Source organism: Columba livia, chromosome 2 (assembly GCF_036013475.1).
Source record: "Columba livia isolate bColLiv1 breed racing homer chromosome 2, bColLiv1.pat.W.v2, whole genome shotgun sequence".
NCBI classification, from domain to species: domain Eukaryota; kingdom Metazoa; phylum Chordata; class Aves; order Columbiformes; family Columbidae; genus Columba; species Columba livia.
In genome coordinates, this window is record NC_088603.1 from 12098611 (window position 1) to 12105813 (window position 7203).

The window sequence follows — 7203 nt, forward strand, 5'->3', positions numbered from 1 at the left end:
GAGTGATTAAGCTGATTAGCTTCATATCTCAAGAATTAACTTGAAGAAATGCTTACAAGTCAGCAGGAAACAAGTGAAAGTTCAACTGATAAAAACTTAACAGATCAGAATCAAAATCCTGGAGTTGTGAAATCCCAGCAAGTTTAAAAAAAGAACACGACAAGCTTTGACCTTTGAAAATTTATCCAATCCTTAAAAACCAGGTAAGTTTGACATGAAACTTAAACCACATGAAAAGTTAAAGCCTTTCCATAACGATCCTGAAGTGGTACTTAAGATTCCTACTCCAATTTTACTAAATATTCAGACAGAGGCCCACAAAACTAGGGCAGAGGCAAGACGCAGAATCGGAAGCCAGAATTCCCATGGTTTTACCCCAACCGTGACCCAAGTTTAAACAGTGGTTTTGAAACCAGCTCTCTCTGTGGCCACAGGCAAGTCTTAACCACTTCGCCTCAATTCCCTTACCTGCAGAATAAAAATAATTATACTTATCTGCCACACAGGAATCTTGTACAACATTGTTTGGCAAGCACACATCTGTTTAAACTGTGGACAAAGCTACGTAGCAATTTGGAACATCTGCACAAACTGAAATTGAGAGTGAAAACAACTCGGCTGAAGCAGCCAGCAAAGGCCCAACGACAATGAAATCCTTCCAGAAAAACCTAGTTCACACGGCGGCTGCTTGTGCGAGTCTTGCTGCCCCAACCTGCGAGTGCAGCCGGTCCCCGCACCGGCCCCGCACGGGCTGCAGACGCGGACCCGCGGCTGCCCGCGCCCACCGGCTGCTGCTGCCCGCGCCCGCCCGGCGCTCCGGGCCGGCTCCCGGAACGGGTCGCGGTCCCCCCCGCCGAGGGCGCAGCCTGAGGCACCGCCAGGCCCGTGCTGCCCCCGCCCCGCTCTCCCCTCCCCTGCCGATCGCACCCGCGGGGAGAACCCCGGCAACGCCGACCGGCGCGGGGGGCAAAGCTCACCCGGTCGCTGCCCAGACACCGCTCGGGGCCGGGGCGGCCGGCGCTGCTCCGGGAGGCCGCAGTGCGGGAGCGGCCCCGGCGGCCCAGCCCGGCGACTCGCCCTACCCCGCCACCATGGAGGCCCCGAGCCGGGATCCCTCCTCCTCCCTCCTGCCGCTCCCCCGGGAACCGCCTCGGGTGGGAAGATGGCGGCTCCGGCCGCCTCCCCGGTGCGAGGGGGGTGGCGGGTGGCGGAGCGGACGGGCGTCTCCTGCCCTCCGGCTCCGCCATCGCCTCCCGCGCCGGGAGACGGGGGGAGGGGAGCGGCCCGACGGGGCGCCGCCGCCGAGAGGGCGCGGGCCCGGGCGGCCCCTCACACTCACCTGTCACCGGCAGCCGCCGCCGCCCTCAGGCCGGGCCTCGACGGGGAAACGACGGGCGGGCAGGGGGTGGGTCGGTGTCCGTCGGCGCCGGGGCCTCTCGCTCCTGCCGGCCTCTCCGCTACCGCCGGGGCCTCTCGCTGCGCCGCCGCCGCCGCCGCCGGGGCCTCGCCGCCGCCAGATGCCAGTAGGAGGAGAGCGGAGAGCGGGGCGGGGGCCGGGAGGAGGAGCAGGCGGCAGCAGCACGGCGGGAGAGCGGCGCGGAGGAGCAGGAGGCGGCGGCGGCGGCTCCGGGGCCCGAAACGTCTCCGAGCCGAGACTCAACCACCCGCTCGCATGAGAGACCCGCTTCCGGCTCCCGGCGGAAGTCCCTCCTCCACCGGCGGAAGGGATTGGCCGGCGACGCCGCGCGGCGCGGCGCTCTCGGCCGACACCAGCGCCCGCGGATTGGCGGAGGGGGCCCGCGCGCGGGGTGACGCGCGGCAGCACGTGACGAGCCTGACGTCACCCGCTCTGAATGAGCGCGCGGAGGCGGGCCGGGGCCGCCCGCCCAGCCGGGGCGGTTTATCTCCTCGCGCTCGACATGGCCCCGCCCAGGGGGGCGGAGCCGCTGCAAAGGCTCCGCCCCCTGCCGGCGGGGCGGCGCGTTTCCCTCAGCCGCTCCTCCCGCTCCGAGCGCCGGGCGGCCCGGCCTGTCGCAAACCTTCCCGCCGGGGCGGCCCTGCGCTCTCCTCGATCCCTTCCCCGGTGACAGGGAAGTGGCACCTCGCGGCTCGGTGGTCCCCGTGTGGCTGGGAGCAGCGTCCGGCCTCCCCCAGGCGCCCCGACAGACCTCCCTGCGGGTCCGGGATGGGGTTTCCCGGCCACGGGGAGAAGGGACAGAATTGGCCCCAGCAGCCGGTCCCGGCCGGCTCACTATACCTGCCCAAGGAACGCTTCCTAGGGTGTGTGGTGGCCTTGTGAAACGCTGCCACAGCAGCCACGGGAGGATCCAGGTGCATGTCCCAAATTACAGACCCTGACGCAGAATATTCCAGCTCTTAATACAGCGGCTTCTGTGGAGTAAAGCTGAGTAGGTGTGGGTTCAAAGGGAGGTGATAAGTGGGGTTTTAGGAGAAGGGTGTTTCATGAATGAGCCTTCTGTTTCATGTGGGTAATGAAAGGCAGACCATTCTCTCAGTAGGACTGCAGTGACTTCTCAGACTCGGTTTACCAAGTTAGGAAATAGTGTCTTATCTTCAGTTTTATAAAACTGCAGTGAATTCCAAGAGATTCAAGAGGTTTTTTGTTTGACCAAAAACCAAACACGTCGAACAGTTGTAGTTTTTTTAGTACAGATCATTATTTTTGACTGCAGTAAATTTGGCAAATGGAGAACATGATTTCTTCTCAGAATGGAAAAGAATGCTAGAACGAATCATTTTCCAGGATGTTCCCAGTCCTCAGCTTGCCATCCACCTCGAACGCGGCAAAACCGAATCACCTCACAACCAGCATTGCTGCCTCTCTTTGCATCTCAGGAATGAGTCCAGGTAGGGCCTTCTGGATCCTGCTTTTAATTCTTGCTGGTAAGAGTCGTATTCCTGCCTTCAGGGTATCTGCTAGAAATTCCCATAGAGACAGTACTGCAGTTAACTCAGGAGACCTGTTCTAAGGACACCCAAGTATCCTTTGGAACTGTTTTGGGGGTTGCTGTGTTGTTCCCTAGCTAGTAGAGGCAATAAAATGTATCCTACTGCCTGAAATGAGGTCCGGCCTTATCAGATGTGAAGCTTTACTGTTCACCTGAGGGAAGTGTGTCTCAGTGCTCATTCTTGGCCGAACAAGGTGGTGTTTTCCTTAGTAAATTGTTTCCTAACAAAGTTGTCCTTTGTAAGTTGAAGAAGTCCTGAGCAAAGGATGATGTTTAGGGTAGGGCCTGCTTAGAAGAAGGAATAGAACTTAGCTTTGCGTGTAAATATTTAGGACAGAACAAGTTCAGGAAGTATGACTGATCCATTAAGTGGTCACCGTGCAGCTGCTATATAAAGAAATGATTACTTAAAAGTGTAAAACAGTGAAAAAATGCTATTCCTAATTATTTTTTATTTTATAAAGGAGCTCAATATAATTTTGTTCTGTAATGCCAAACTCTTCTTCAGCAGACTATGGTTCTTGTCAAGAAAAGGTGTGTCCCCCAAGCCGTACCCCCATGCAGCACCTGGGCAGAAAACCAGACACATCAGACCAGTGAGAAGACTGCACCGTATCATTCCTGCTACTAACTCAGGAGCTGTGCTTGCAGTGTTCATCTTCTCCCTTTCTGCAGCTGAAGGAGTCTGTGTGAGAGAGAAAACAACCGATTCCTGTCAAGACCAGCACACAGAGACAGTCTCATTGTACATATGGAGTTTTTCTTTAATGGACAGTGTTGGTTCTGTTTTGAACTTTTTTTACAAATCACCCTAACTGTGTTACTAAAGGAGAAAAATACTATGGGACTAAATTATTTAAAAATCCAATGTTATAAAAGCATTATATATTGATAGACATGGCAATATATAAGTTTATGATTTTTATTTCCTTATTGTTATGTTTTATTGTGGTTGAGTAACAGTCAAACTAGTGCACTTCTTCCATAAAGCAATAAGAGTTTTCTACTTTCCTGGGCCACTTCTAATTCTCTTTTCAGTGTGAGGGATGTAGAACTTAATCGCTGAATGCTTCCATTTCTTAATGGCACGCTGCTGAGATCAAAGAGGTTTGACATTTTTCCTTGGTGTGCTGGCAGCTGAGGAATGTGTGCACATATATGAGTAAAATATTAAAAATTGGCAGTGGATGCTGTGTGTTAATAGAAACAGCTCTGATTTGTTATACATCTCAGACTCAGCAGTCTGGAGAGAGAATGCGTGTCTGAAGGAACAATGTGCATGAGCAATAGGATTCATAGTCCACAAAAATCAAGCAAGATTAGACTAACTAGTTGGTTCTTTCCTGATCTGTGATCAAACAGTTGTAGAAGGGACTATGTAAGTTACTTCTAAATATATTAGTGATATATTGTTAAAACTATGTTTTGTAAGTTTTTTAAAATCAGGATTCCTAGTTCAGCAGAAGAAGATCACTCATTATGAAGAAGAATTGCAAAAAAATAGAGTATTCCTGGAAGCTAAACCTAGAGTTGAGCAACCAGAAACGCAAACCCTTAAAAATCACAAAATGTGCTGGAATGCTTGGGCTTTACAGTCTTTATGATTTCCTCTAAGTATAGTACAAAGGATAATATTTCCTTCCTCATGAGAGCATAGAGGATTCATTAATTAAAGTTTGTGAAACACTCGGGTAGAATGATAAAAACTTTTGCTGGAAGGTGAAACAGGACCAGATTTCTGCTTTGTAAGGAAGATCCTGGTTTGCACTCCCTCTTTTGTTTTTTTCTTTTCACTCCTTTATAGCACACTCTAGCAGTTGCATTCTCAAAATATTTTATCCTGCAGATCTATGGGATAAGACTTAGTGAATCACCAGTATTTAAGTATTGCTGATGTGGAACACTTGCCAAAACCCACAAACCACTCAGTACTTTGCAGTTTGAGAGATCTTGTGCGCCAAGTAATATTTTACAAGTCCTGATGCTGTTACCCAGTTTTGCAGGAAGACATCTTTTCAAACGTGAGATAATAAATGATTGCATGTAATGGGCTGTTCCTGTCATAAAACTGCAACTTAATTAGAATCCACTAATCATTCTGCATTGCACTGAGTGGCATTTTAAACATATATTATTTCTGTGTCGGTATCTTTCATAGGTCTCAAGTAGATAGTTGACTGTCTGTGTAAAAGACAGTCCCTGTTCCAAGCAGACTACCATCTCGACAATCAAAGCAGACAAAGATGAAGTGAAACTAAATAAATACTGCTTCCACAGACAGGAGAAAGTAAGAGAAATTTAATTACCTGCCAAAAGAGTATGCCAGATATCTACAGTTGAGTCTGAGCTCTATGTGGATTCCTACAGTTTAGTTAAATGTTCAGGCTTCTTTCGTAGCTAAGTGAAAAATAATTACCAAGTAAACTGATAAAAGTCCATTACTGATCACACAGATCTGTGATCCCTGTTACTCATGCATCTCTAACTGTAGGAATGATCCAGATTCAGATGAGGTAACCAGAGATATGTGCCAATATAACTTTTCTTCTTACTTCATTTTTAATGACAGAACCTTCATTTTCACATCTAAGTGTAAATGCAGAGTATTCAGTCTTGTTATAAACAGGCGTGATGATTTGGATCTGTTTCTTTTCTAGTTGAAAAATCATTTATAGCATAGTAGCAAGGCTGTTGTGAGATACTTTCTTAATTATATCCAGAGCCAAAATTCGGTTTGACTGCAATGATATTCCAATGCACAGATCGCAGCGCTGAGTACCTACACATGTGATTGACAGCATGAACATGTGTGCTTCCTGGCTCTCTTGGATCAGCTGCTATGTTTGGTAACAAACGTTGTGAAGTGCCGCCGTGGAACTAGTTCAGACAAAACCACACTTAGCAAATTTTTCCCTCTAGCCTTGTCCTTTTGGCAGGTTAGTTGTATTTCTTTAAAACATAAAGACCATTTTAAAATAAGGTTGTGGTGCAGGTGCCAGCCATTGTTAAACCTTGGATTTCATTAACGCAGTGTAAAAAACTGTAAAAAAAAAGCTGTAGATGGTACCGTGAATATTAAAACCATTGTTAAAAACAGCTGATTACAAACTTTCAAGAGATGGTTTAACAGTATAATTGCTGTTAATTTGGAATAATCACAAGTCTGAAAATTACCATCCTATTTATTGGAGTTTACGCTATCATCAAACTGACTAGTACACAGGCCGTACTCAGTATGTAGCAGTTCTGCAGCAGAGCCAGGGCTTGAAACCAGATCTCCCACCTTTCAGGTTTGAGCAATATACTGTCTTCAGTTTAGTTTTTGTTCATCTGTGACAATATTCGTTATTTAGCTTGAACCTATACATCAAAGCTAATTAAACCTCAAGGAGAAATTTTGTGGCTGAGTGAGAATTTTCTGAAGGGATCTGAAATCAACTCAGATTTTCTTAGCAGTGAACATGTTAGCAGTTTTCTGCCTTTGTACTTGTGTTCGTTATTCTATCAGTATGTTTCTGAGCACTCCACAGCATTCTTTAAATATCATTGTAACCACTAGGTTAGTATTTATCTCCAATCAACAGACAGCAAACTAAGGCATGAAAAAGTTTGAGCTCAGTCTTGGAACTGGTCCTGTCCAAAAGTTGTGTCCGCTCTAAAAATGATTCTAAGTTTGTATTTCTGTCCTCTTGAGCCCTATACTAAGATTCAGTGGGGACCATATGTATATAAACATACACTTTTATTCCTCAGACTTCCCATTTCAAACATGAGCATCTTTAATTGTCTCTTCTGCTCTTGTTCTCATAGATATTTTTTTTAATTATTATTATTATTTTTTCTTTATTTTGGATGCAATTTTGATTTTCTCCTGCTCAGTTATGTTGGAGATCTATGAAGAAAATTGCGTGAAAAATTTAATCCCACCAGGTGAATGACTTGCAAAGCTATGGATGTCAAACATTTCTAGTTACACAAGGCATATGTTGCTAGGATAAAAAGTTGAAAGATGATAACTTCAATATTGAAGAATTGAAAAATAAGCAAATACCCTTTATAGAAACATATTTGTGCCACCCTTGTTTAAATTGACTCCTCAACTGAAATTAACTTTTTGTTTGGCCATTAGTCAATTTACCATCAGATAGACTTTTTAGTATGATCTGCCCATCATGACAGAATATTATGTACAAAAAGACCAAATGTAGAACTCAAGAAGTGTCTCTATTTTATG

General features: G+C 47.0%; 1 protein-coding gene and 1 long non-coding RNA gene across 4 annotated transcripts in view; one reads left to right on the forward strand and one right to left on the reverse strand.

Moving 5' to 3' along the window:
• Window positions 1-1813, reverse strand: part of LARP4B (La ribonucleoprotein 4B) — a 57196-nt gene extending 55383 nt beyond the window's left edge. Inside the window, exon 1 of one of the 3 annotated variants that reach the window (XM_065050497.1) lies at window positions 1340-1813. The gene's annotated coding sequence lies outside the window, so the exon portion shown is untranslated. Of the gene's footprint in view, window positions 1-977; window positions 1156-1339 lie in introns of those variants that run through there. The other 2 variants (XM_065050499.1, XM_065050496.1) reach the window with 2 other exon arrangements.
• Window positions 1814-1829: 16 nt separating this feature from the next.
• LOC135578402 (uncharacterized) lies at window positions 1830-6364 on the forward strand. Its single transcript, XR_010469934.1, has 2 exons — window positions 1830-2868; window positions 3478-6364. It is a non-coding gene; the product is annotated as an uncharacterized LOC135578402 (long non-coding RNA).
• The last annotated feature ends 839 nt before the right edge of the window (window positions 6365-7203 follow it).